Source organism: Neofelis nebulosa, chromosome 6 (assembly GCF_028018385.1).
Source record: "Neofelis nebulosa isolate mNeoNeb1 chromosome 6, mNeoNeb1.pri, whole genome shotgun sequence".
Classification (NCBI taxonomy): domain Eukaryota; kingdom Metazoa; phylum Chordata; class Mammalia; order Carnivora; family Felidae; genus Neofelis; species Neofelis nebulosa.
Window position 1 is genome coordinate 96,858,027 of NC_080787.1, and position 27,023 is coordinate 96,885,049.

At 34.6% G+C, this 27,023-nt stretch overlaps 1 long non-coding RNA gene across 1 annotated transcript in view; it reads right to left on the reverse strand.

Moving 5' to 3' along the window:
• Positions 1-27,023, reverse strand: part of LOC131514609 (uncharacterized) — a 320,799-nt gene that overhangs the window by 108,270 nt on the left and 185,506 nt on the right. Inside the window, exon 2 of the long non-coding RNA XR_009263163.1 lies at positions 8,995-9,075. This is a non-coding gene — a long non-coding RNA (uncharacterized LOC131514609). The remainder of the gene's footprint in view (positions 1-8,994; positions 9,076-27,023) is intronic.

Below are 27,023 nucleotides of genomic sequence, written 5' to 3' on the forward strand. Positions count from 1 at the left end.
AATTAATTTATGACAATAGTCTCTTCAATAAATTGTGTTGGCAAAACTGGACCTCCACATGCAAAAGAATGAAACTCAATCATGAGTTTCATTCACTCACAATGATTAAACACAAAAATGCACTCAGAATGCATTAGAAACTTGAATGTAAGACCTGAAGCCGTAAAACTCCTAGAAGAAAGCATAAGTGGTAAGCTCCATTATCAAATGTCTGTGAAGAGCCATAGAAGTCATCTGTGTACAAGACCTCCAGCCTTGCCACCACAATCTGCCCTGAATTCACTGAGACCCATTTAAATAGGCCCTTTAATCTGTTTATGTCAGTCTCAGAGGAAGGCCCAGATTTCTCATTTCTCATCTTCTGCTCACTAAGGTCCATCTGGCCCTTTACATTCCTACTGGGTCTCACATCTACAATTCCTGAAACCCTTCCATCCCTCTTCAATTTCTTAAACACTTCAAGTAGAAACCTATTAAGCCCCATTATTTCACCCTTTTATAACTTTTAAAACACTAAAAATTAATGAGTCATCATCATCATCATCATCACCGCCATCACTGAACTCTTTTCTAAATAGTCCCTATGCTTTCTTGCTTTAAAGGAAACTTAATTCTTCCCTGAGGAAGAATTTCTCTGTAGGAGCAACTGTATTTCTCTCTCTGCTCTCAGGCCTCCACACATCAGCAGGTATGGCAGGCAGGCATCCTCCTTAATTCTCATTGCTGCTTCCACACAATTCTCCCTCCTTCATCCCTAAATTCCCCAGTTTTAAATCTCATGTCTTCAAATTGGATCATCAACATACTGCTTCATAACTGCTCTCATATATACACCTCTAACATGTTGGTCCTTATTTCTCAATGATTTTACCTCCTGCTCACCAACACTATATTCCATATGATTCCTGTTTAGATTCTTTATTATTTCAAAACACATCTACATGAACTTTCCAATGACCTTGGCCTTTCAGACCTTTGAACTTCTTCCCCGTGCTGATCTGGTGTTTCTATATATCTCAGCTGCTCATTTCCATAGAAGTATCTTAGACTGTGGCATTGTCAAGAACTTGTAAACACTCCATAATCTTATTTCCAAGTATCCAAACTCCAAGCTTAACATTACGATGACCTCTAATTCATAGATCCTATTAACTTTTTACTGCCTGTCTTCCATTTGATGGCCTTTCTTCCCTTTTTACTAATCTTAAATTATATGGTGCTATGGGTTTAACTGTGTCCCCCTCAAAATCCATATGCTGAAGCCCAAACTCCCAGGGATCAGCCTTTAAAGAGATAATTAAGATTAAATGAGACTATATGTGTGGGCTCCAATCAAACTTGTCTGTTCTCCTTATAAGATGAGGAAATCTGGGGTACCTGGGTGGCTCAATCAGTTGAGTGTCCGACTTCATCTCATGTCATGATCTCACAGTCTGTGAGTTCAAGCCCTGGGTCAGGCTCTGTGCTGACACCTCAGACCCTGGAGCCTGATTCAGATTCTGTGTTTCCCTCTCTCTCTGCCCCTCCCTCACTTGCACTCAGTGTCTCTCTCTCTCTCTCTCTCTCAAAATAAATAAACAAACAAGATGAGGAAATCTGGACACACATACAGATACCAGGGGCATATGTATAGAGAAATGACCATATGGGGACAGAGCAAAAATGTGGCCATCTATAAGCCAAGGAGAGAGGTCTCAGGAGAAATGAAAGTTGTCAACATTTTGATCTCGGACTTCTAGTGCCCAGAACTATGAGAAAATAAATTTGAATTGTTAAACCACCTGGTCCGTGGTATTTTTGTTATGGCATCCCTAGAAAACTCATACATATTTTGGCACATAGAAGTCAATTGCTGCTCTAATAGGTGCCTAAAAATATAGAAGTGGCTCTGGAATGGGTATGAGCTGGACAGATTTGAATTGCATGTCAGAAAAAGGCTAGATGGCCCTGAAGAGATTATTGGCAGATATATGGACATTAAAGGTAATTCTGGTGAACCCTGGGATGGAAATATGGAATATGTTACTGGAAAATGGAGGAAAGGCAATCATTGTTACAAAGTGGCAAAGAAGTTAAAGAATTCCGTTGAATTGTGAAAGGGGCCTCAGGAGAACCCAAACCTGACAAACCCTTGGTCTTGGACTTCTGGACTCTAGAAGTTTGAAAAAATACATTTCCATTGTTTAAGCCGCCCAGTCTGTGGTATTTTGTTATGGCAGACCTATCAAACTAATACATATGGTAATTCATTAAAATTACTCTCTCTCATACATTACTTTCCCTATACCCCTCAAATTTTATCATATTTGCTTTGCAAAACCACAACTCCAGTTACATCCAATGTCTGTCTATTCTACACATATAATATACATCTGAGTAAGTCTGGAGGAAAGAAAAAAACCTCATATTAAAACCACATTGATTGGTCTTGCTTTAAAATTAAAACCACATATGTCAACTGGGCCTTTAATTGCACTGAAATTATCCTATGCTTTCTTAATACATTGATTTTTCTACTCTCTTTTTTTTTTTTTTTAATTTTTTTTTCAACGTTTTTTATTTATTTTTGGACAGAGAGAGACAGAGCATGAACGGGGGAGGGGCAGAGAGAGAGGGAGACACAGAATCGGAAACAGGCTCCAGGCTCCGAGCCATCAGCCCAGAGCCTGACGCGGGGCTCAAACTCACTGACCGCGAGATCGTGACCTGGCTGAAGTCGGACGCTTAACCGACTGCGCCACCCAGGCGCCCCTGATTTTTCTACTCTCATAAGAGATTATTTCACATATTCTCTTCTTATCTCAAAATTCTAATACTTAAATAATCTCACTCTGAGATTAGAACTTTTCTTCTTTTACTAAGATTTTGAAACAATTGAACATAATCGCTACCATCTCCCTCCCTTACATCTCCTCATCTACCAGCATCTACACCTGAATATCTAATTTCCCACCTGTTAACAAAGATCTCTGCTTTTATCAGAAGATAATCTCTCCATTTATTTTTGATAGTTTTATAATTCTGTTTATTTTTCATCCTGAACAGTAATTTTTGCAGGAGTTTTAGGTTTCCAGAAAAATATGCAGAAATTATAGGGAGTTTTTACATACACTCTCACTATCTCCCATTTTCTATTAATAACATCTTGCATTAGTGGGTACATTCGTTACAATTGATGAAGGACTATCCATACATAATTATTAACTAAAGTCCACAGTTGACAATAGCATTCACTCTTTGTATTGTATAGTTCTATGGATTTTGTCAAATGTATAATGACCTGTATGCAGTAATATATAAAACATTTTGTTTGCTTCTAAGTTTTGGCAAATACGAATAAAAGTGCTGTAAACATTTTTTCTAGGTTTATGTGTGTATATGAATTTACACATCATTTGCATAAAAATCTAGGAGTAAGATTGCTGATCTTACGGAAAACTTATGCTTAGCTTTGTTGAAACTGCCAGCGTGTCTTCCAAAGTAGCTGTACCACTTGGTATTTCCACCAGCAAAGAGTGAGAAGTCTTATTATCCAATATCCTCACAATCCTCACAATTTGGTTTGTTGGTGTTCTAAGCTTTTGCCATTCTAGTAGATGTGCAATAGTATCTCTTTGCTGATTTAATTTTCAATTCCCTATGATATATAATGTTGAACATCTTTTCACCTGCTTATTTATCAACTCTATATCTTCTTTGGTGAGATGTCTGTTCTAATTTAATCTTTCCCTTTTAAATTAGATCATACTGGTTTTGCCAACTCTATATGATCCCATTATCTTTTACAATTCCATTTTTTTCTCTCTACGTAATTACTTCCTCACCAAAAAAAAAGCAATATTACTTTTTCCATCTTAAAAAACAACTTATCTTGTTCTACATCTACCGTCATTTTGTCCAAACTTACAGCAATCAAGATTTTCTTCTATCATTTCATTAAAACTACTGTTTAGAACTCTGTGTACTATATCAAACCATTCATATCAAACTCTTGCCTTCTTCATCTATCAATATCATATTACATAAATGTTTCTTCCCTGTTAATAAATTTTCTTTCCTTGCCCCCAACATATGTGATAAATACAGATATACCTCATTAATTGGTCTGTTTCTCTCTCCTTTGCAATTTTTCCAATCTCCTGTGTTGGAATGCATTATGCTTCTGTTCTTGGCTGCAATTTTTTTCTCCATATACATTATATTCTTTGGTGAATGCATTATTCTCATTATATTGGATACCATCCATTTGCTAGTTACTATCAAATTTACATATATGGTCATATTTCCTCTCTGAAATCTATACTCATAAATGTAACTGCCATTTTAATATCACTTCATGGATTTAATACATATTTCAAAACTAGCATGCCCATCACTGGTTACCTGATTTTTCATCTCAAACTGACCACCACAAAACAACAACAATAACAACAACAACAACAATACCTGCCCACCACAGTCTTTACTCCATTCATAGAAGACAAATTTAACTTCTCAGCTGTTCAAGGCAAAGACTTTGTGTTATCAGCCAAACAGAACCTTTGGGATTAAAAGTTCCACAAAAAAAAATTGTATATTTAAAAATATTTCTGACCAAAATTATTTATATTGGTGAACCTATAATAATAATTATATTACAAATATATTTTTAATAAAAATGATATGGATCTAAAAACATGTAAGATATCATAATGGAAAAGTATAATATATATATATATATATATATATATATATATATATATATGTATAATATATAATGGACAGTATAATTACCCTTCTAGTTTGAACGTATAATGCTCTCCTAGTTTGAATCTGTACTACCATATCTTGATTCTGTACCACCGTTGTGTGTGAGGAAGACAGCTTGTCTTTGCAATTGAGACATTGCTAAATATGATAACAAACACATGCATCTGATGTTTGTCTTCTCTATTAGTATCTTGTCTTCTCTATCAGAGAGCCCCGACTTTACCTGGACGCCAACTGACAGGATAGGACTTGACATTCTCTCCCATTGTATGGAGATGAGTGTGTTTAAATGTGAGAGAAGAATACATTGTATATTTAGAAATCAAAAGAATGATTAATAATTAGCTCACCTGTGTTCCCCTCCTTCTCAGAATGCAGCTGAACTACAGTTTCCAATCTCTATGCACTTGGATATAACCACATGACTGAGTTCTGCTCGATGTAATGTATATGGAAATAATGTACACCACTTGCAGACCTGGCTTATAAAAGTCCTCCAAGATATATTCTAGAGGACCATGGTGTCTTTGAGGCCATGTATGGAAAAATGTAGAGCTACAACTTAAAAAAAATCTTGGATCTCTCACAGATAGAAAGAACCAACCACTAGCCATAAATGCACATTTGGGACTACAATTCAGTGTGAAATAAGCTTAAATTTATACAGAAAATACTAGTGTATAATGCTACAAGTCAGCATTGTGCTTCTCTTTACAGGGAAGTTAGTGATTGAGAAAGACCCAAGTGGGGCTTCTGTGGTGCTGGCAGTGTTTTGCTTCTTGATATATATATGCTAGTTATTTTCAATTGTTTAAATTTACTAAGCTATGGCCTTTGTGATTTCTGCATTTAAATGTGTGTGTGTTATATATGTGTATATATATATATATACACATATATATATGTATACATATATACATACATACATATATACATATATACACACACACACACGCACATACACACACACACATATATATATTTTAAACAATATTTATTTTAAAATTTTAGGGTTATTAGTATGAATTCACAATGTATTTTATCTTTAAAAATCATTTCTACCTCTGTCCATGAAGAAGGTTTAAAAAAATATATATATCAAAAAAGAAGCAATGATAATATATGGATCCCACTAAATAGAATCAGAGTTCCTTGGAGAAATGGCTTATTTCACATCTGGGCTATATGTATCAAATAAACTTTGGAAAATGTTTTCATATCAGATGGGAAGCAACGCAAAAAATAAAAACAAAGACCGAACAACTATAGTCACATCAAAAGACTAAAAAGTCAAATTGAAGAGGTTCCCACTGACCAAAGACAGAACTATTTGAGTATCAATAAGAATAATACTTAGTAGATTGAAACACATTAAGCAGATTTGACATTTTTAGCTCATCATAATTCCAAAAACAATAGCAACCAACTGAATACTGTTGGAGGATTCAGGGAAGATAGCTAATTGTTTTTAAAACTAAGAAATAAAAGAATCAAGTTATCAATCTCTTATTTCAAAAACTGTATAAGTAGGTAGTCAAATAGGAGATAAGAAAAAATTATCATTATAGAAATACTTCACCTAATAAATAAAAAGAGTAATGATCAAATTAGAAGGATACAAATATTTAGTGCCTAATAAAATAATACATCCAGCCATTTAATATCAACAACTGGTAATAACACAAAACATCATGTGGCTCCTGACAAGAGAACACAAAACCTCCTTTGTAGTCCTCTTGTCCCCCCAAATTGAATGAATCCATCAAATCTTAAAATTGAACATTAATTTAGTGAAAATAGCAATGCAGAATAATATATTAAACTACATAATGCTGATTCAACAATAACAAAAAAACCTGTGCAAGATTCTTATCTATTAAATATTACTACTTCTTACAAATTAATAATGGAGACCTGTTTTCTTTGACAAAGTACAAAAAATCAAAGATACATGGGGGCCATTAGGTTTTTAAATGATTTAACAGACAATATCAACCAATTACTGTGTATTCACCCTATTTCAATTGAAGTTTTAAATTAATTACATAAAAAGTGATGACATTTGTGATACAATTGTCAATCTACATTTAATTTTTAAAATAACAGGAAATTACTGTTCATTTATTTCTAGACCCAGTAATGCTACTGGGTTTGTGTTTTTAAGCAAACAGAGAGAATCTTGTCTTTCAAACATACATGCTGAAATATTATAAATAAATAGTATAATGTCAGGCATACACTACAAAATTGTATTGGAAGAAGGGAGGTGAATGAATGGGTAACAATGAAGTAATGTTAGGCTATGAGGCTTCTGATCTATTTTGCAGATGTTCAAAATTCTCTGAAATTAAGTGACGAGAAAAGTGTCATAATAGATATAATCTGATACCATCTATGTTTTAAAAAAATGTAAGCCATATATATCAGTCAGTTAAGCATCCAACTCTTGATTTCAACTCATGTCATGATCTCATGGTTTATGAGTTCAAGCCCTGCTTCGGGCTCTGTGCGAATATATATATGCCATACAGAATATGCCATACAGATATATGCTTGAATATGCACAGAAGAATTCTGAAAGGATATATAAGAAACTGATAACAATGGTCACTTCTGGAGAGGGGACTATTAGGGAAGTTAGAGGAGACTTTAATGAAATGTTTATTACATTTTGATAACATGTTTTGCTTTATAAGGAAAGAAATAGCCTATGGTAAAAAATTGTATTCGTAATGTTGAAAGTCCAATAAAATACATTTGCAGAGGGTTGGTAAAAAGTAAACTATGCACCATATCTTCTAATACAAAACAAACCAAAAAATCAGAGAAAAAAAAACAGGAAGTTTATCTTTGGATATCTAAATATGTGGTGGTTTTATTTTTATTTCTCCATTTTCTATGCATTCTAAATGTTCTAGGAGGATTTTATATCAATCTTTTATTACAAAAAATCTTTTAAATACCACTACATAATATATCCACTCCTTGAAAAAAATCACACACCAATCTTTCCTCAATTCCCCACAGTTGACTCTCCTAATTCTTATCTCACCTACGTCTCATTTTTCCATAGCACTTACTACCTTCTTCTTACATACAAATTCCTCATTTTTGTAATATGACTTCTTGTCTTTCTTTGCTGTTTTTCTTTATATATTCCAGAAAAGTATGATTTGCACATATGTGCCTAATTTATGTTGTTGAATTACTAAAAATGTGTTGTCATTCTCCAGAAACTGTCTTCCGAATTAAAATAAATAAATAAATTTTTAAAAAAAGATAAACTAAGTGGGAACGTGATTGGGTCACCACTTCTGCATCCCTCAAGTCTTTGATGATTTGCATTATTGCTGATCTTTTCTCAGACACATATTATTACATTGGGTTTACCAAGTGGAAAGCCAAGGGAAGCCCCAAGGTTCTCAATCTGTGCTACCTTAATATCCCTTCTTAGAAAGGTAAGGGAGCCTGGAGACCTGAGAAATAGCTGACACTGTCTTGCTTTGTTTCCCTATTTTATTTTGTGTTTGATTACTGTTTCTGTTCCTCACTTTCATTGCTCTGCTCTGAATTCCTGTTACCTTCTTGGGTCCCTAATACCATGCTAACTTTTAAGAGGCACTTCCCCTAGCAGTCTCAACTACATTCCTTGAACTCCACAATTAGAACGAGTGGTTTTCCTAAAACCAGCCTACACACAATGCCTCGCTTTTTAAATGATGAGATAACTCATGAAACATTTAGGCCGTGCCAGAGCTCTTGTACCTCTCCTATATCAATGTCTGCAGATCATCCCTTTTGGGCTTTTTCACTAGCTGTTTCCCTCCAGCATAATCAGTATAGTCTAGTCAGCTTCCTCATACTCCATTCCAAAACAAACCTTCTCTCCCTTTCCTCCCTAAAAATCAATGTTTTTTGAGACTTGTTTCAAATTGAAACAAAACCTCTATTCTCTGTTTAAACCCACTGTAGCCAAAATAAAATAAAACACAAAAAAACGAAAACAAAACAAAAAATCCATTGTAACCAATTACAAATTATGTTTGTTCACACTTGGAAATAACCTTTTCAACTGGTAGGGGTTGGAGGTAGGGCATTGTTTCTCAGATGGCTGTAACTTTCTCTTCTCTGACTGTAACTATACAAAATTACTGTTATACTCTTTCTGACTCTTGAATGAGATATCTAGATGGTAAGGGATAAGTGAACATGACCTATAGTTAATCTCTGCCATGACCATATTACCTGGAGTTGCAGGATCTTCTGTATCCAAGAAGTTGCTGTTTTTTGTACAATTGACTCAGGTTGCAGAGTTCACAAAAAGAGCTAAACAAAAAGAGAATTACTGATGAAATATTTTGTTCAAATCCCAAGAGAACTCATTATTTTTAGGAAACACTTTTCAACGTTTGTACTATAACTTATCAATATAAATGATTTTACAGACAAGTTAATACATATTACATGTATCATATATATAGTAAATAGCACAAATATATTGTAAGATTGGTTTTTCACTTGTGCATACTATTTAAGTTCCAGAAATACTAAAGACTAGGTAGTTGGAGATAAACCCCTATTGGTCTCTAATTATTGCAGATAGAAGTCTAACTGATTTTAACATATTTAAACATAAAATTATTGATTTAAAAGCCATTTGGAACCATAACATGTTACAAGCACAAAACTTCCATGATATAGACAGACATATGTGGTTTAAAATCATGTCGAGGGGCGCCTGGGTGGCGCAGTCGGTTAAGCGTCCGACTTCAGCCAGGTCACGATCTCGCAGTCCGTGAGTTCGAGCCCCGCGTCGGGCTCTGGGCTGATGGCTCGGAGCCTGGAGCCTGCTTCCGATTCTGTGTCTCCCTCTCTCTCTGCCCCTCCCCTGTTCATGCTCTGTCTCTCTCTGTCCCAAAAATAAATAAAAAACGTTGAAAAAAATTTAAAAAATAAAAAATAAAATCATGTCGAATACTTAGTATCATTAGAGTACACATAGTCCAGATGTACTCTTATGGTCAGGTTTGCCTCAGAAAAGAATAATTTTTCTTTTTTTCTTAATTTTTTAATGTTTATTTTTGAGAGAGACAGAGCGTGAGCTGGGGAAGGGCATAGAGAGAGGGAAACACAGAATTTGAATCAGGCTCCAGGCTCTGAGCTGTTAGCACAGAGCCTGACGCAGAGGTCGAACTCACAAATCTTGAGATCATGACCTGAGCCGAATTCTCATGCTTAAGTGACTGAGTCACCCAGGCGCCCCATGTTTTTTCTTTTTTTTTGACATTACCACTGTTTGTTTAGAATTATATTCAGTCAGTATAGAATATATTTACTAGAAGTATTAAAGTAGATCTGGGGCGCCTGGGTGGCTCAGTTGGTTAAGCGTCCGATTTCAGCTCAGGTCATGATCTCAAGATTGGTGAGTCGTCTCTGTGCTGACAGCGTGAAGCCTAGAGCCTGCTTCAGATTCCATGTCTCCCTCTCTCTCTGCCCCTCCCCTGCTAGCTCTCTGTCTTTCTCTCTCTCAAAAATAAATAAGTATTTTTTTAAAAAATTAAAGTAGAGCAGAATACTGCAGTGCCATGACTTTTCAATAGCATGTTCTCCTTAATGTGTCCTAGTTTTACTTATCAGATAGCTTTGGATTTCGCAGTTTCCTAAGAGGAATTAATATGATTTTTACCAACAGAATCCAATAACTAATAAGAGATTTTAATAGACAAATTTTAAAATGTAAATAAGAGTCAGCCCTACTTATTGAATGCCTCTGAAGATACTCTAGAGGTATAAAAATGAACATGTAGCCTGTCTTCTATTACTTATATCAGCTGGAGAGACAAAACATATACACTTAAGAAACGTTGGCAAACAGTTAAATCAGAATAAAATATACAACTTATTATCATGTAAACTGAGTCAAGGCAAAAGATTTACACACTCTGTGATCCTGTTAACATAGGCTTTATCTTATGAATTTATTTTGATCAGCAAAGGAAAACCTCTCCTAATGGCAGAAACACTGATGCATAAATATTTGGTAGTTATCCTTGTTGGTTGCTAAACTAGCCCAGTACACAAAGGGCAAAGAGAGGCAGAAGAAAGAGGCAGATCACTCCAGATTGATAGGTGGCTTGTTTAATAAGCAAGAATTTACTTATAAAGGTTATCTTGAGTGGCCACAAGATGAGTAGATCTCCAAATCTGCCCACCAGAATCTTAAATGTTTATACAGAGGTCTTAATTGGATTCATCAATGTGGTCAGTCCAGATGGTCTCAACAACATATTGCTGTCAAGGCTGTGTAATTGAAAATGGCTCCCCCTATGGGACTGGGGTGAGAAGTCTCCTATGGCCAAGGTCCAAATCTTGCTTCACCCATTGATCATGACCTCACAATGACCTCCAACAATCCTCCATTGTTCTATTTGGATATTATTTCAGAATATTCACATGTCAAAACTCCTAAGAAAATAAAAAGAGTAAGCAGATTTTTATAACACCACAAGTAAAAGAAATTAGTTAATATAGAAAAAAATATATGGATTATCCTTCTGATGACTTAGGGTAGGAAAAAGGATTTGAAATGATTATATATGCAGACACATAAAGAGTTTCAAACTTTAACACATATCTGGGCAAAACTAAAAGAAACTATGTAGTATGACTTGTGCTAAAACCCATGCAAAATGAAACAAATTCAAGAAGAATAAATAGAATTTAGAAATTAGAGTAGACTTTAACCAGACAGATCTTGTGCAAGATACAGAGAAGAATATAAAGTATATTTGGCAGGACTTATACAAAAACTCATTCATTACTGTATACATTTTTCTCTTCAAATACAAATTCCAAATGAACATCAAAAGCAGAGCTCTAGACCCTGACTCTAAGTGCACAGTAGTCCTTCCTCTTTGTGGTTTAAAAGCAAATAATTGACCTTCTGAGGAAATGATCCTCCTGACATATCATGAGAAGATCAAGAGTAGCCTAATGCTACGTCACAATGCCTGAGTCACTCCCCTCACTCTTTCTCATCCCATGACCATTTTATCATCTCACATCATCACAAGAGGGGTGAATACAGTACAATAAGATATTTGGAGACAGAGAGGAATCATATTCACAACATTATAATATACTGTTACAACTGTTCTATTCTGTTATCATAATTGCTTACTGTGCTTCATTTATAGATTAAACTTTATCATAGGTATGTATATACAGAAAATAACAGTATATATAGGGTTCAATACTATCCAGTTTGAGGCATTCACTGGGGGTCTTGGAACATATCCCCTGTGGATAAGCAGTGACTAGTATATTCTTTTAAACAAAAACAAATAATTAGTTTTTCAGCCTAGCAAAGCAAGCTATGTAGCACAACAGGAATGTTGCCATTTTAATAGGATAGGAGACAAGCAGATTTATTCTGAATTCTTTAAGCATCTACTTCAGAAGACTAAAGTGTGCTATAAAAGTTTCTGATCCAATTTTAGAAATATCTCAAATCCACTGAGATTCTCCATTCTCCACATCTCTGGAACATGATTATTTGAGAACATCTGTACTTTCGTATGACTGACTGCTTCTGTGTTGAGACATAAAAACAGAAGAAAATTTAGCAAGCCAGTTCATGTGGTTCACCTCAAGAAGATAAACAAGGGAAAAAATAATTTTAGAGTGCTAGTTACTCAGTTGAAAGATACAAATTTCAAAGAAGTTAAAATTTTGCTGAGAACTTATATTTAGCAGTCTCAACTAGATTTCTTGTTACATGTCACACAATTGTGGTTTTAAATAACATCTGAAATGTTAGGGATTATACTCTTTTTTTTTTTTTTTTAAATTTTTTTAACATTTATTTATTTATTTTTGAGACAGAGAGAGACAGAGCATGAACGGGGGAGGGTCAGAGAGAGAGGGAGACACAGAATCCGAAACAGGCTCCAGGCTCTGAGCTGTCAGCACAGAGCCTGATGCGGGGCTCGAACTCACAGACTGTGAGATCATGACCTGAGCTGAAGTCGGACGCTTAACCGACTGAGCCACCCAGGCGCCCCGGGATTATACTCTTAAAACAATATTGATTTTAAGTATAAAATATATATATCCTTACTATAAGTATTTTCTCTAATAGAAGATTTAATAAAGAAGAGAAAAATGCTCTTGATCATCTCAAATAATTATATTTTGATGTATTAAGCAACAATTTACAGCCTTAAAAACCTTTATAAAGAGGTGCTATGAAATATCCATACTGTTTCCTCAGAATAATTTAATTGAAACATGAATCATGATCTTTCATTTTTTGAGATATTCCCTTTTGTTTTTTTTTTTCTTTCTTGTGCTTTATGTAAATTTTATACGAAATGGCTGCTTTGATTTTAAAGGGGATAATTCACTTCCCTCATTCTATTTGTAGAGCAAACAGGAATTCATGATTTGTTTGATTTTGGTTGAAATAGTATGCAAGAGTCAGATAGCAAATTCAACCAAGCAAGATCGAAAAACGTCATAATGAATAGAAGGAAAGAAAAATTAAAATGTTTGACAAAATGAAAAACGCTTCAATAATCCTTTTGCACTGCACTTACTATGAGAAGGTCTGGACTCGTTCTGAGCCATTCCTGAATTTGTCTCAATTCCAAGATGTGGTCACTGGCTCTCTAGTTTTAAATTTCTAAGTTTCAGGTTTTCCTTACATTTAGAAAGTCAAGAGGGATGCTACAGGTGACAGCATGGTAGTAGGGGGGTGGCATGCATGGGAAGTAACAGATGCAAGGGGAAAGAGTGGGAAGAAACAAAAAGCCACAATAGACCTCTCTGGAAAGTGACCTTTCATACCAAGTCATCTATTTTCTGGAGTTGTAAACTGTCCAGTAGCTAATGTTTCTCTTGAAGCTATTTAATTACAACAGGGACATAAGTAAAATATTTTGGAAAAGTGCCCATTCTGGTTCACAGGTACAAACTCCATGTGTGTGTGTGTACCCACATGACTGTGTGTCTACATGTTTCTGCATGTTTTGTGTACATACACACACACACACACACACACACACACACACACACACATATATATATACATACATATGCACTTCTAAATATTTACAGTGTCACTATAGGATTTCTACATCACAACAACATTAAATCCTTAGCCACTTCTCTGATTATTTCCATAGTCTTTCAATAAATGACTTCTCTGAGTCTTACTACTTGTAGCCTTCTTAACAGGTACACCATTTTTCTATCATAATCCATATATTAATGGTCCTGGCGTTGGAGCTAAGGGTCCTCTTTGCATTCCATTGTTGCTCTCAGACCATTTTCCTTCTTTACTTTCAAAACCACACAACACTGAATTTCATGTCACGGGTCCATATTATCTCACTTCAGTAATACTTTCTTCTACACTCTCAGATCATCCTCACTTCTATTTTAGCTTCCTGCTTACTGTCAATTCTTCCAACACACTGTTCCTGTATTAATTTTAGGTAATTTCATTATACACAAATATGACCATTACTGGCACATTTCTCTTCCAGTGATCTTGCCCTGCACATTACCTCAGCTATTCATTTCCATAGTCATGTCCTAGACCTTATTATTACACAATAATTTTCCTCCAGTCTTAATTTCAGGCATCCCACACTGTTATGGGATGAGCTATGGTACCCCTACCCCAAGTGCCTATGTTGAACTCCTGACTCCTAGTACCTCACAATGTACCTGTATGAAAATGCCTTTAAAAAGGTAATTAAGGTAAAATGAGGCCATATGGGTGTACCTTAATACAATATGATGGTGTCCTTGTAAGAAGAGATTAGGACACATAAATGTGGTTCTCAGAGATGAGACCATGTAAAAACAGAGGAAAACAATGGTCATATGCAATCCTGTGAGAGAGCGGCCTCAGAATAAAACCAACCCTGTCAATAAGTTGATCTTGGACTTCCAAGCCTCCAGCACTGTAAGGAAATATTTTTTTATTATTTAAGCCAGCCAGTCTGTGGTATTTTGGTATGGCAGCCCTAGCAAACTAACACACACAATATCTACAACCTCATAGCATTCCAACACATTTCTTTTATTACACAGTCTCTAACAATTTTCCAACCCACTATGACCTGGATCGATTGATTGATCATACAGTCCTCATCACTTTGACTTCCTTTTTGCCCTCTTTTCCCAACCTAAATTCCATGTTCAACCATTTTCAGCTTCTTATTGACTTGTAACATGTACATTGGAATACATATGCCATATAGGTACAGTTTGATGAATTATTACCAAGTGAACATTCCTGTTCCTCTATGGTTTTCCAAATCCAGATGACCCAAATCTTTTGTTCCTAAAGTAGGCCAGGCAAATCACTAGAGGAATAAAGCCCCAATGAATGGCAAACTGACCACCCTTGAACTACTGGGGCCTCAGAATTGCCACCTCTCTCAGCTTCACCAGGGCCCAGCCTGGGGTGCGGCAGTGAGAACCAACTAGAGCACTGACCAAGCGCTGGAATCTAAAGGAATTACATATGCTCCACACATGGCCTTTCCAGCAGAAGTCGTGAGCATTGCTCCAAAAGCCTTTTAAGTAATCTCCCTGCTTCCACCTTTGGACCCTTATGCTGACTCTCAGCCGCTCTACGTAAGTAATTATTTAAAAATATAAGTAGGGGTGCCTGGGTGGCTCAGTTGGATGAGCGTCCAACTCTTGATTTCAACTCAGGTCCTGATGTCCCAGTTGGTGAATTGGAGTCTGCTTGGGATTCTGTCTCCCTCTCTTTCTGCCCACCCCTCCCTTCTGCCCGTTCCACAACCCCCTCAAAAATAAATAAATAAACCTTAAAAAATAATAAAATAAAATATAAGTAGATCCTACCATTCTTTTATGCAAAAGCCCTAGAAAGGTCTCCAAAAGCCAATGTATTTAGAATGGCCTGTAGAACATGAACTAGCTCCCAGTATCCTTACTAACGCCTACTTCTACTACTCTTCTTTCCTTTCACATTGCACATGTTACACAAGGCCTCCTCGAGCTCCCTTAACATACTTTTATATTCAAGTCTCAAGGATCTTTTGCACTGGGTTTTTGCTCTGCTTAGAGACATCTTCATTCCAATATGTGGAAATCTTCCTCCGTCACCTCTTTCAGGTCTTCGCTCCTTTGACATCTTTCTTTTGGAGGTCTATCCTGACCACCCCAGTTAGCATTACAAAGTGGCACTTGTTACCTACCCCTGCTCTTTAGTTTGCTTTTTATTTTGTGGGTTTTGTTAGCCCTTGTCTCCTTTGAACCTATTACATACATTTTATTATATTCAGGGGCTGTCTACCTTATTTGAATGCAGGGATATTTTTACTTTTATTTTAATTTCCACAACTAAAGCAGTATGTAGCACATGGACACAGTCAAAACTATACATTTTATGTTGGAAACTGGACAAGAAAAATAAATATTGGGGTGAATGAAAATGAGAAAAAAAAACGAATAGGAAGACTATCAATATATGAGTTTAATTTCTGAAATCTTGCATTGAAACGTTAACAAAGGTGCTTTGGGAAGAAAAAGAAGTCAAATTATGTTTAATTTTATCACATTTTAATAATTTCAGCAAAATATTTTGTTACCCCTTAAATAGGCTGCAGGTTTATTTCAGTGGAATATGCCGAGACTCCTGGAAGCTTGAAAATTTTTAATTTCATCACCATATGCTATGGTATCAACTCAGTAATTCCTTAGTAATCAGGAGACTATTGCTAGAAGGATTTCATATAAATACAGTTATTCTAGTTGCTTAACCTGTAGGCAAAATTATGTATCTACTCAGAAGTTTAATAAAGCATCATTTTTATATTCTTGTCCAATAGCCATTCCTCTTACAGCTATGCTTTTTAGTCTCCTATATCTGCTTCCATTTCTCCAAAAGTTCAAAATCACAAATGTGGGGCACTTTGGTGGCTCAGTGCTTTAAACATCTGACTCAATTTTGGCTCAGGTCATGATCTAATGGTTGTGAGATAGATCTCCGCCTCAGCTCTGTGCTGAGCATGGAGCCTGCTTGGGATTCTGATTTTCTCTCTCTCTCTCTCTCTCTCTCTCTCTCTCTCAAAATAAATAAATAAATAAAAACACAAATGTGCTTTAATCATATACACAACTGTATATACATGTGTATATTAAATTGAAAAATTGTAGAGGCATAACACCTCAACTGCACTTAATTTCAAGAACTTGATAGATCATGAAATACAAAGTAAACCAGTTAATCATTTATCCTTAGGGGTTAATTTCTTTATGAAAGCATTTCATACATATTATACATTACCATAGCATATATATAACTACCATAACTTTTTTTTTTTTAAAAAGAAATGTACTCCAGTTTAAAAGATGGAGCAAAATTAAGGTGTTAGGAAATCTATATGTTTGCAGATACTCACATATTTGAACTGGAGTAAAATAAACATATATTACCAGGATGTTTGATCAGATGTTTCACTTTGCAGGTACACATAGTTTTAAGGTTGATATTTTCATCTGAATGAGTACTGCTTCTAACCCCAGCCACAGAGTCTATGTGGACACGCAGAAGTATAAACCAGTTATCAATTTCTATTTTGAATGTTTATTTATTTTTGAGAGACAGAGAGACAGAGCATGAGCAGGAAAGGGGCAGACACAGAGGGAAACAAGAATCTAAAGCAGGCTCCAGGCTCTCAGCTGTCAGCATGGAGCCCAATACGGGCCTTGAACCCACGAACCATGACCTCATGACCTGAACCAAAGTCAGTTGATTTGAGCACCCAGGTGCCGCTCAATTTCTATTTTTAAGACTCAGTACTGATTTAGCTAATAATATCAGTGGAATGTTTGAACTCCTGAATATATATTTTGAATTTGACTATTCAGCTTGGAAGTTTGAAGTCAGAGTTTTCAAGTCTACTAGAGATGCTATCTGACAGTATTAGAAATTTAGGCTTGATATTCCAGTTTGCAGATATTAACTATGAATGACCATTTTCTTTAATAGAAGTTAAATATATTTTTATTTTCATTGGTGTTTTAATAATCCAAATAATACAAAGAAATATTCTCATAGGAAAGTTTAATCAGTTCAGAAATATGTAAAGTAAAAGGTGAAAATCCTTTTTTAATAAGGCTAGTGTTTATTTCCTTATCTCAGAGGTAATTAGTTTGTCAATAGTTTGGTGTATCTTTCTGGTTCTATTTCTCTACATTGGCATACATATATACAAATATATTTGCATATTTATGTATGTATGTATGCCTATATATGTGTATGTATATATACATATACATGCTTATATACATGCATATTTAAATTGATGAATTCGTATTGAAGGTATTATTCTGCAAACCTGAGGGTTTTTTTTTTTTCCTTCATGTACTAAAGTTCCAGAATTTTGTCCAAGTCATTCTTAGGGATATATAATATTCTATTAACAAGAGTATATTTTGAAGCTGGGCCTTATCTTATTACCTGAGAAAGATTTTTACTCCTTTGAATTTCTGAAACGAATTTCTGGTACAAAGCTTTTAGAAAAGTGTAAGGTACAAATGGGATATAATTCCATTTTGAAAGGGACTTCAAACATTACTCATTTGTTTTTTTTTTCTTTTCTTTTTTTCTATTTTAAGTAAATTGCAGACCAAGTGAAGAATCTATATTTTATTTTCTAATGAGCAAACTAAAAATACATGTAAACAACACTTAAAGAGTTCTCTTCACATTACAAAATATTTTTCTATTTTCTAACTTACTAATTTACCTTAGTAAGTTAAAAATTATAATAATCTATGAATTTGCTATTATTTCTGGGTTACACATAAGGAAATTGAGTTTTTCAAAATCACATAAAAGTAAAAGGCAGAATCTGAAATTAAAGGTACAGATATTGAGACGCCAAGAGAGAATGAAAATTTGATATTTTCCTCCTCAAATTTGCTCTGGATTTATTTTTCCACGTTATTTTTTAATAATAAATATTAAATGCTTTCTTTGTATTCCAGCATTAGTATTCTAATATTTCTACTTCCAAAAACATTAAAAGTGGAATTTACCAAGCATTCTAAATGTATTGTATTTGATGATATAATAATGCTTTTATAAATGCATTTATTTTTTATTTAAGATGAGAAGATTTAAGCTTACACTTATACACTTTTAAAAAGCATTTGCAGAGCACCTGGTGGCCCAGTCAGTTAAATGTCAGACTCTTAATCTCGGCTCAGGTCATGATTTCATGGTTCAGTGAGATAGAGCCCTACATGGGGCTCTGGGCTGACAGTGTGGAGCCTGCTTAGGATTCTCTCTTTCCCTCGCTCTCTGTCCCTCTGCTACTCATGCTCTTGTGTGTTCTCTCTCCCTCTCAAAATAAATAAAAATAAACTTAAGAAAAAATAACAGCCATTTGAAAAAAGATGAAAGGGTGAGTTTCTGTTTGGTTTCATTAGAAAAAATATTACGTGATACATACTGAACACTTACTATATGCAGACATTATTAGTTCCATAATTATATGCACACATTAATATTTCCATAATTATAGTATTTATACTAACAGTGTTCCTGTGATAGATTAGTTATATTCTATATTGTAAAAGAAAAGTATAGAATTAAGTTAAGAAATGCATGCAAGATAATATAACTAGTAAACAGTAAATCCACAATTCAAGTCACTGCTAAGTTTTAAAAATGTGTTCTTAACCTCAAAATTACTATACTGCATGTTTATGTTCACTTTAGTGAGTTATTCCAATATTTAAATAGAAAAAACAATGTGTATTTTCAAGTTCTTTTGAAGAGATCTAGATAATATCCAACCTCATTGAGTTTATTTCCTATAGAGATATTCATCAGTTTGCTGAAAGAAATGTTGCTTTTACCTTTATTTTGTTAGCTGTATAGATTTTGGCATTCAGGTCCATGTTAGGGCTTAGAATATAAATTGTATGCCTGTAAAATTTTCCATTTTGTTAATGTCTTTTATGTGGCAAATTCCTCTTGTTCCTTATTATGGTCTATGAGTATAATGAGTGGGTAATGATATCCAATATTCTGAATCATTTTATGTATATACACCATATGCATGTAAATTTGATTTGCCTAATACTCTGATCTTTAATTTGCATTTTCATAGAACTAGTTGAGTATTATGAGGTAAAATTATATTGACTGGTTTCAATATCTTAGAATGTTAAATCATCATTATATGGGAAATGTTCACAGGCATTAATTATAAATGAATCATGAAAAATATTCTCAAGGCACACATCTTGAGTTATAATGTGATAATAGCTACATGTCCTAAAGATTTATTTTAGAGTTATGATACATACCCAATGCTTTGATTAAAAAATTAAACTGAGTGATTTCAAAAGGAACATATTCATTTTTTTCTTACTTGAAATACCAATGTGAATATGTTTATGTAACTCTAAGCTGGCACAAATTAGATACAAATGGCATAGATATATAATGGCATAAAAAAATCCAGGGACACCAAGTGCATACTGATATAAATATACTAGATTTTTATTCAATAAAAATATATTGTAATATTTACTGCCACAAACTTTATAAAAATACTAAGATCGTCTCCCAATCTGAAACATTAGAAACCATGCATGTCCTAGCATGACACTTTTGCCCTTTATCAGTATTTAACTGACAGTATTTCAAACCAAAAGGCTGATTTAGGTAATGGAGTTGAAGTTAGCCAGAAGTATGTAAGGCTTCTAGTATTAAACCAAAGTCTTGCTAAATTTGCCCAGGTTTCTGATTTTGAGGAATCCAGGCAAAAGAAACATGATGAAACATGACACATAAAAGAGCATGGTGAAGGTGGGAGTATATGTGTAACTGTTTTTATTTGATCAGTCTTTATCAATCCTACCTGGGCATCAACATCAGAATTCAACATCATCAGTTTTTTTTTTTAATTTACAGATAACTGAGTTGATCATCAGTATTACTGAACAAAAATCCTCAGAAATATCAAGGAATTTATATTTTTCAAAAGGTTTCAAATGTGATTCCTTGATTAAGGCCCACTTCTACAAAAAAGGAAGTAGGCAGTAAATACAGGCATAGGTGAAATATACTTAGGGGTAAGCTATGAATGAGACGTGTACCAAGAAAATTAAGAAAAAGTGTAATTGCACAAAGAGAGGAGTTTTATAGAGGGAAAGGTTAAGTAAAAGGAGAACTAAATAGTTTCATTCTAATTTAGTAACTAGCAATTAAGTGCCAATTTCCAAAAGAGCTGTTATAGTAATAAAGTTGGACACTGAAGGATGTATCGAAGGATACAACTAGAATTCTGCATGAGGTGAACCAAAGGTGAGCTGAGGAAAAAAGAGAAAAAGTGAGAGAGAGTGTGACAAGTATGAGTCTGTGTTTTGGATATTTGGATAACCTGAATGGAATAAAATACTACATTAGAACTATTTGACCTGTTTATTTTTACATGTTTGAATGTGTCTACTAGAAAACTTCTAATTATATATGTAGCTGTCTTTCTATTGGACAATGCTGCTCTAGAGTTATCTTTGTCCTGAGTTAGGTCTTGGGTTTTCTTGAGCACAAACATTGGGAAAGGCTCAAGCCCAATTCAATGTTTATCACTACTCCCCTACCATAAGCCCTAAGTGCAAACATCCATGCTACTTATTTTCATGGAGAAATAGAGACAAATCAGACACTTAAAAGCTTAAATTTGATTACTACTTTTTGTCCAACACCTTGTAAAATGAGTTAGTGTGAGGGGGTATTTTTGAAATAATAGTCTCCAGTTTTTCTTTCCTTCTTTACCTCACTTCCCTTTCCACTCTGAATTTTCCAGTATGGTTGTCTGGTTTTATTGGGTCTGGTGAGACAGTGACAATTAAGTAGAGAAGCAGAAGCAGGAAACTCCTAAGGACCTGAGGCCCTACATAGACAAAAAGGACTTGTTTAGAAGGGATACAGTGAGTTTTTAAAAAGTTGATGGGTCATCAAGAAAAAACTCATGCACCCTGCTCCCTGAACTAGGCCTGGGCGTGATAATAATAATAATAATAATAATAATAATAATAATTAACAAACAACTCAAAATAAGACAAATAAAAATGACTTCTTCAGCTTTGAGTGGAGGTGACTTCAATAGGGCTCTAATGGATGTCTGCTTTGCTGGAAATATCAAGAATCTGAATCTAGTTTTCTTCTTCCAAACAGTAACAACTAAGTGACTAAGTTTAAGAAACTTATATATCCCCTTAGGAAGACAAATTAATTAAGAATAAGTGCCTACCATCATGGTAGAAATACTTTAAATTAAGAGTTACTTTCCACACACACAAAAATATTAGAACCAATTATCAAATTCAGCAAAGTTTCAGCATACAAAATCAAAATACAAAAATCAATTTGTTTCTATATACTCACAATAAACAATCCAAAAAGGAAATTAAGAAATAAATTCCATTTATAACAGTATCAAAGAGAACAAAATACTTAGGAATAAAAACCAAGAAGAAAGTCTCATACACTGAAAACTACAAAATGTTGCTGAAAAACAATTGAAGATACAAGTAAGTGGAAATATATTCAGTATTCATGGATAGAAAGGCAATATTGTTAAGATGTCAATACTACCCAAAGCATTCTACAGAATCAATGTAATTCCTATCAAAACCCCAATGATTTTTTTTGCAGAAATAGAAAATTCAATTCTAAAATTCATGTGGTATTTCAAAGGCTCTGAATAGTGAAAACAATCTTGAAAAAGAACAAAGTCGGAGGTCTCACACTTTCTGATTTCTGAACTTACTAAAAAGCTACAGCAATCAAACAGCGTAATACCAACATAAAAATAGACTTGTAAACCAATGAAATGCAATTAAGAGCCCAGAAATAAACCCTTGCATGTATAGTCAAATATTTTTGGCAAGGTTGCCACAATCATTCAGTTAGAAGAAGGACAGCCTTTTCAACAAATATTGCTGGAAACTCTGGATATCCAAAAGCAGAAGGACAGAAAGATCGAGGGAAGGAAGGAAGGAGGGGAGGCAAGAGGGAGAAAGAAGGGAGGGAGGGAGGAAAGAATTAAAGGAGAAGGAAGGAAGAGAGAAAGAGAGAGAGAGGAAGGGAGGGAGGAAGACAGAGAGAGAGAAGGAGGGAGGGAGGAAGAAAGGTAGGCTGGCAGGCAGGCAAAGGAATGTTTCTAAATGTAAGACCTAAAACTATAAACCTACTGGAAGAAAACATGGGGGGGGGGAGTTCAATTGATTTGGCAATGATTTCTTAGATATGACAACAAAATCTCTGTCAACAAAAGAAAAATAGATAAATTGGACCACATTAAGATTTTTAAAAAATTGTGCTTCAAAACACACTATAAACAGAGTGAAAAAGCAGCCCATGAAATGGAAGAAAATATTTCTAAATTATATATCTGGTGAGCTTGATATTCAGAATATATAAAGAACTTATATAACTCAACAGAACAACAAAAACTCTGATTAAAAATGGGAAGAGGATTTAATTAAACATTTCTCAGAAAAGATAAACACATGGCCAGTAAACATAGGAAAAGATGCTCAACAGCACTAATCATTAGAAAAATGCAAATCAAAATCACAATGAGATACCACTTTGCACTCACCAGGATGACTATTATCAACAACAACAAAAACAGAAAATAAAAAGAGTTGGTAAGTGTGTAAAAAGAATTGGAACATTTTTGTATTTCTGGTGGGATGTAAACATGTTAAATGGTGCAGCCACTGTGGAAAATGGTAACACAGTTGCTAAAAAATTAAACATAGAATTGCTATATTACTTAGCAATTCCACTTAAGACTAGATACACAAAAGAATTAAGAGTAGGCATTCAAAGACATTATTTGTACATCCATGTTCACAGGAGCATTATTCACAATAGCAGAAGATAGGAAGCAAGTGAAACATCCATAAACAGATCAATAAACAAAATGTGTATATACATACAATGATATATTATTGACCCTTAAAGAGGATGAAAATTCTGCATATGCTGCATGAATGAACCCTGAAGACATTATGCTTAGTGAAATAAGCCAGTCACAAAAGGACCAATACTATGTTGTATTCATTATATGAGCTACCTAGAGTGAAATTCATACAGAAAGTATATAAAATGGTAATCACCAGGGGCTGAAGGGAGGGGAGGATCATAAATCATTGTTAAATGGGTATGGGGTTTCAGTTTCAGAAGATAAAGACATTCTAGAGATTGATGGTGGTGATAGTTGCATAACAATGTGAAAGTTCTTAATGTCATTGAACTGTCTACCTAAAAACTGTTAAAATGGTAAATTTTATTTATGCATATTTCACCACAATTAATAACAATAGAAAAATGAAGGCAGTTTTGTTTGCTGTGAAGTAATACAATGACATTAAATACCACTAAAACTTTCAATCAGATTGAACACTCAAAATTTGGGATTGACTTACAAACTAGTTTCCTTCAGAATAAGTCTGGGAACTTGGATATCTTACAGAGACCCAAAAATTTCAGCCCTGCATCCAACAATGGCAAATGACTGAAAAGTGTCCTTGGCTTTCAGAAATGACTGCTTCTGTTACATAAAATTCTGTATCTAATCTTACTCTATAGTTGAAACTTGTAGAGGATATTATCACCTGCAATTTGTAGTGATCTTTGCCATTTTCCTCAGGGGCATACTCTGTTCTTTTGGGGGGATTTATTTTCTCTACCTCACATACTCAAAATTAATAACTAAAAGGTGAAGTATAAGTTTGTAGTAATTATAATAATCATGTTGTAGAAGTTTGAATGGTAATGAAAACTACTCCATCCTTCCATAGAAAATTGCATGAGCATAGATCCCTATCATTGGCTACCACCTTCTGGGTGTAGTTAAGGGATCTAGCAGTTGGCAATACTGCTTAGAAGTTTGGTTTCATAGTTGTATTTCCTTGTATCTCCAAATGTTCAAGGTTAATAAGGGCAAATACACTGTATACCTCCTGTGGTAGGCGGAGTACTAAAGCTATCCTGCCAATATCCCTCTCCTCTGGTTATTTAATTACACACTAATCTACATACTTCTGTGAAAGGAATTGGCTGATTAAATTAAGGCTTCAAACTTAAAATCCAGCAATTATTCTGGATTATACAGTGGGACCAATGTACTCACTTGAACCCTTAAAGCACAGAAACCTCTCTGAATGTGTGAGATAGATACAAGAGAAAAGGAAGTTAGATTCACAGAGTGAGAAGGACTCAGCTCTCCCTTGCTGGTTTGTGGGATGAAAGCGGTCACAGACTAGGGCATGAAGACTGCCTCTGGAATCTGAGGACGGCCTACTACCAACAACCAGTAAGGAAGTGAGAACTCCTTCCTAAAGTCACTAACTGTTGAATTTGGCTAACCAACTGAATGAGCTAGAAGCAGATTCATCCTCTGAGCCTCCATAAAGGTCTAACAGACCTTGAATTGGTCTTCTAACACTGGGAGAAGAGAAACCAGTTGGGTGATGTGGACACAGATTTCTGACCTACTGATCTGTGATATAATAAGTTCGTTTTGTTTTAAGCCACTTTGTTGAAATTTGTTACAACATCAATAAATGTTAATACAACTGTCAACTAATTGGATAAAGGACAAAATGCTTCAAGGAAATGTTTCCTCATGTTGGGTGTAAACAGAATGGGAAAATTGAGATCATCTTAACAAGTCTACCTATTTCAATAAGAAGAATAGACAGATGACCATGTTTTGTTGTTGTATGTTTGGGTACCCAAGAAACGATCTTATATAAGTACAATTAATTAACCTGGAAGATGTAAAATACAAATACAAATATACATATATATATGTATATATATATGTATATATACAAATATATGTATATGTATATGTATATGTATATGTATATGTATATGTATATGTATATATACATATATATATATATATATGTACATATATATCACTTAATTGGTTCCTCTTCTCCAAGTGTTAGAAGACCAATCCAAGATCTGCTAGACCTGTGTTACTTTGGAGCCTCAGAGTATGAATCTGCTTCTAGCTCATTCAGTTGGTTAGCCAAATTCAACAGTTAGTGACTTTAGGAAGGAGTTCTCACTTCCTTACTGGTTGTTGGTAGTAGGCCGTCCTCAGATTCCAGAGGCAGTCTTCATGCCCTAGTCTGTGACCGCTTTCATCCCACAAACCAGCAAGGGAGAGCTGAGTCCTTCACACTCTGTGACCCTAACTATATCTATATCTATCTATCTATCCACAAAATTGTGTGAGACAATATATTTTATTAATTGATAAGGGGAAATACACAGTATGATATTAGAATTTTGGTCTTGTTTTGGTCAATGCTCAATTCACAGCATCTAGAATAGTGCTTGTCACTTAAAAAATGCCCAATATATTATTTTTAATGAATTGCCAACTCATCATTTCTAGACAGGTACTGAAATCCATATTGTCCAAAGGCCGATGTGTGTGTCTGGTGGTGGAGTATCTTTGGGGGATAAGAAAGGGAGTGTTGCTTATCCAATCTATATTCCTCTAGTAAGATTTTATTTATTGGACTAATTTATAAACTATTACTTAGAGGTTATGACATCTTAATATATGTATAACAATAATTTATTGCTTCCTAGAAACGAGCCACTGCCCACTGAGAGTATAGTGTCGTGTCACACTCCCTCATTGCAAAACATTTCCGAAAGAAAAGATCACAAATGATCTTATCTATGACTACCTCTCCTTCTTCATCACAACATTCTCCTGCTCATTAAGCTCCAATATCACTGTTTTTAAGGACTTTCACATGGCATTTACTCTCCCTAGAGCCCTGTTTGCACAGGTCTTCATATGGCTAGTTCTTTACTCTTTAGGTCTCAGCTTAAGTGACAGTGCATTGGGTATATTCCCTCTAAACGCCCAATTTTGATATTAGCATCCTTTTCATTGACTTTATAACACTTATCAGAACTTGGAATTTATCCTACTAATTCATTTATTTATATCATCTTTTAGAATGTAAGGTTTTTAAGGGCAATGGCCCTTGTGCAATAGAGTACCCTTAGTACTTAGCACGCTACTTCCCATGGAGAAGGCACATGACCAAGTATAAACTAATTACTTAACTGCCAGTAAACATCCAAAATCACATTATAGGAAGATAAATTTCACTAATATTGAGGTTTTATTTACCCCAGCATGTACTGTATGTTGTAAGGT